Raw genomic sequence first — 4,736 nt, forward strand, 5'->3', positions numbered from 1 at the left:
ACAGATCTAGAGACACAGAAGCATGGGACATACTGATGAATTTCAGAGGGAAGGAGAGTGGAGGAGTGGAAGAGATTAACCAAAGAACATACATGCATAACGCATGGACACAGACGATAGTGTGGTAGGCCTGGGGGAAGGAGGTGCAAGGTGGAGGGGGTCAATTGGGGGGCGGGGGGCATCTGTAATGCTTTCAACAATAAAGATAAATTTTTAAAAAGAATATTAATCAAGAAATTTGCCCTAAAGAATGATCACTATTATGAACTTAGGTCTTTTAGAATCGATATGCCATAAGAACAATTTATAAATATTACTTTAATCCTTCACAAAAACTTAAGAGGTAAATAATATTACTGTCCATCATTTACAAATTAGAAACAGTCTTTTACAGGTTGGATAGTCTAAATAGTATTATCTTTCCAGGCTTAAACCACATACAATATGAGTCTGTATTACTTGTTCAGCCCATATAAACAACTCAGATCATTCGTTGTAGCAACTTAAAAAAAGTATTAAAATATCAATGGGATATCACATTTTTAACAATGCATTTCTCTGAGAAGACCTCAAAGATCAAGTAGATTCCAATTTATAACTCTAAGCAACTGAATTCTTTGACATGCTATCCAGTGTTTGAAATTGAGTTATTTAGGTTTTGAAGTTATATACCAATATGGTTTCAGGCTAATTCATGTTAAGTCAGTCTTTCTAGAAATAATTAACTGTAGTATTGATTAACTGGTTAGACTATCTCCAGTGTTTAATAATAAAACTATAGCAAAAGCAGTGAGAACAAATTACTTAAATTTCTAGTGTCAATAACTTTGATATATGCATTAGGTTATCTTCCAAAATTTTTCTAGCGACCTGATTCAAACGGCAAACTAACATGATACTGTATGTCAACTGTAATTGAAATGATAAAAAAAACCTAGAAGAGTTCACCTTTGTCTGGTGCCTGATATGGCTCCTGGGGCTCTTCATTCTCAGACTTTCCCTTGGCCCTTCCAGGCTCCACCTTAGGAGACAGTGGAGAGGGCACCCAGGGTTGGTTAGGGGGGTTGGGTCAGGGGGGTTAGGTTAGGGGGCCAGTGTGAAGGAACTACAAGGGCTGCAGGGAGCTCAGAGCATGGGGAAGACTTCTCCGGTGAGTTGAAGGACAAACACATCACCACATCGCGGGCATCATTCAAAACAAACAAGTTAAATACTGGTGGGAAAAGAGTAAACCTTGCTATATGGGATACAGCAGGTCAAGAGAGATTCCATGCATTGGATCAAGTTTCCTACAGAGATTCAAACGAAACTATTTTAGCTTATGATATAACAGACGAAGATTCTTTCCAGAAGGTAAAACACCTGGTCAAAGAATTACAGAAAGTGTTGGAAATGAAATCTGTGTATGTATAGTTGGTCATACAATAGACTTGGAAAAGGAGAGACATGTTTCCATTTAGGAAGCAGAATCATATGTGGAATCTGTGGGAGCAAAACATTATCACACATCAGCCAAACAGAAAGAAAGAACTGAGGAACTCTTTCCTTTTTCTTTCTTTTTTTAAAATATATCTTATTGATTTTTTACAGAGAGGAAGGGAGAGAGATAGAGAGTTAGAAACATCAATGAGAGAGAAACATCGACCAGTTGCCTCCTGCACACCCCCTATTAGGGATATGCCCGCAACCAAGGTGCATGCCCTTGACTGGAATCAAACCTGGGATGCTTCAGTCCACAGGCTGATGCTCTATCCACTGAGCTAAACCGGCAGAAACTCTTTCCTGACCTTTGTAAAAGGATAGAGACAGCACAAGTGGATGAGAGGGCAAAGGATAGTGGCTCAAGTCAACCAAGAGCTGCCAGGAGAGGGGTACGGATTATTGATGATGGAGCTTGCTGTTCTTCTGGATAACTGTTCACACCTAAGAAATGAAACACAAACTGTGGACCATTGCCCTCCACGTGAAGACTGCCATCTTCCAAGTTACATTACCAATGGGATCATTAACAGTATTTTAAATTATGTGTACAAAACCGCAGAGACCTTAAGTGCTCAAGTTAGCAGAGCCCTGCTTTTATTTCTGTTTTTCAATTAGCAGATACCCGATATACTATTTTTGCAGGGTTTTTACAGGCCTCTGTCTACTACTTTGATATAATCTATATGCATCCTATATGCTGAGCTGGTAAAAGACATTGTAAATTGCAGATTCAGTATTTTATCTGCTTTTACACGTGCAAGGTGCAAAAATATGTACATTAGTCTCATTGATGACTGTAAAGTGATTAGTATTTGGAGATAATGCCTAATCTTTCTAACTCTGACACACAAAGATCATAGCTCCCTTCACTTATGTCTTAACCTAAAGTGGAATGTTTAAATTTTCACATATAATTTACTTGAACTATTGCTACTGTCACATGTTTGGCCTCTGAAAGTCCATCTGATGACTGAATTGCAACATTTGCCTTTTGGTGTGTGTTGTTTCCTTTATGTGTATGTGTGTGTATTAAAGAGATGGTGTCTGCCGATTTTGCTTTAGAATGCTTCTCTTAGAAATCTTTGAGTGGAGCATGCTGAGTTACACTTCTTCAATGTCTTTAGTTTTTTCTTAGCCTTCATATGAGATGGGTTCACTAGTGTGAGAAGAGAGGAAGAGGCCCCAGATAGTAGCCACTCACCAGGACTCATCATACAGCATATTAGTGTGGTTTATGCCCCGGAGGCAGCACTTTTAGATCCTTTGTGAGTGAGTTGCATTTGTTCAGTGCTTGCCAGAGATGAACACAGAACGTTTCGCTTAATTCTGTAAGAGCTGTTCCGAGTTTCTGTGAAGGGAAACATTTCATGTAATGCAGTTACAGAGAACACTGGAAAGATTTATTATAAAATTATATTCTTATATACTTTGTAAATTAGCCTCTCATCAGATTTTTTTTCATTAAGCATAGGACTGAAATTAAATTTGTTAATTTTAATAGAATCAGGTACTACTAACAGAAGGAACACAAATTATAAAAATTAACAAATTGTTTTCATTATAATATGTATATATGTATATGTATGTATGTTTCTATTTCTATTGTACTTGGAAAACAAGTAAATATTATGTCTAAGAAAAAATGAAATGAAATAAAATAAAAAAACCTAGAAGATTAAGGATCAAAGCACATTTCTATTATGTAGTTTTCAGTATGACATTTTGCCTTATAGCTAATTCAAACCAATACTAATCCTTATAGTAAAACATAGGCTGTTATTAATATCTCTAACTGGATGCTGACATTTTATTCATATAATTCAATATTGAGTATTCATATTATCCATAACCACTTCTGATTCATAGAGTAAAATAAAGTCAGAGTTAGTCATCCCTGAATGATGCTATTGGCAGTATGAGAGAATAACAATGATTAGTTGTGGAGTATTCATGACTGAAAGACATCTGGTCTTTATGATGAATACTGGCCTGAGAGATCTGAATTTGCAATTTGTGATGATAGAATATGGTGGACAAAAGAATGACAGGCCTATAGTGTTAGATGCCTGCCCCCTTTGAAGAACTGGGGTTGGAAGTCCTTATCCATTCAGGCAAGAAAACACTCATTGGGTGAATCAGGATACACAAATGGATAAGAATTCAAGATTATAACATAAAGTGAATATTAAAAAGTTCTGGTTATAGAAAGTCCTTAAAATTTAGTTTTGAATAATTATATATGAAAAATGATTTATTCTATACAATTAGAAGGGTGTCTGGAAGTTGCAAAATGTAGGGTAGTTTTTCTCATAAAATATAAGAAACGTGAGATTTGTAGATATTAACTGGGATCTGGGATTTGAAAGTGTTACCAGAGATATAGGGATATTCTCAAAATTTTCCCTTTTTGTTTGACATGATATCTGGGCTAGGTAGTCCACAAAAATTGATTTTTTTAAAGGAGATAAAAATCTCTTAAAAAATAGTTTAAATTTAAACTAATTTTGAGTTTTTAAAAGCTCCATGGAACATTATTTTCTCACTCAAATTGAAAATAATTTGTTGAAAGGCTAAAACATGGCAGCCAGCAGGGCTGGAGTGAGAGAGAGAGTGTGAGTGAGTAAGGGAGTGAGCGGGGACTGTGTGGATGTTCATGGTAAGATGTGTGTGTGTGTGTGTGTGTGTGTGTGTGTGAGGGACAGTTAGATCTCGCCGGAATCAGGCTCTTGTGGACAGGGACCCTCTGCTACCACAGCGGGCACTCTCTGGGCTAGGACACCACTCCAGACTGCTCAGTGAGCCTCAGGGAGCACCCTACCCTGGCCAGAGTTGTGACACCTCAACTGCAGTCATCATAACCCTCGCATTGTAATCCCTATTAAAATACCAAGGGCATATTTCACAGATCTAGAACAAACACTCCAAAAATTTATATGGAACCAAAAAAGACTCCAAATAGCCACAGCAATCTTCAGAAACAACAAAGTTGGAGAGATCACAATACCAGATATCAAGTTATACTACAAAGCCACTGTACTCAAAACAGCCTGGTCCTGGCATAAGAACAGGGATATAGATCAATGGAATAGAACAGAGAACCCAGAAATCTACCCAGCCCATTACGCTCAATTAATATTAGACAAAGGAGCCAAGGAGCATACAATGGAGTCAAGACAGTCACTTCAATAAATGGTGTTGGGAAAATTGGACAGATACATGCAAAAAAATGAAGCCAAGCCTCTGCTGTCAGACCA

The 4,736-nt window shown here is 37.3% G+C and overlaps 1 pseudogene; it reads left to right on the forward strand.

Annotated features, from left to right (window-relative positions):
* Window positions 1-103: 103 nt before the first annotated feature.
* On the forward strand, window positions 104-1,913 carry LOC102758279 (annotated as a pseudogene).
* Window positions 1,914-4,736: the final 2,823 nt, after the last annotated feature.

This window comes from Myotis davidii, unplaced genomic scaffold (genome assembly GCF_000327345.1).
Source record: "Myotis davidii unplaced genomic scaffold, ASM32734v1 scaffold1183, whole genome shotgun sequence".
NCBI classification, from domain to species: domain Eukaryota; kingdom Metazoa; phylum Chordata; class Mammalia; order Chiroptera; family Vespertilionidae; genus Myotis; species Myotis davidii.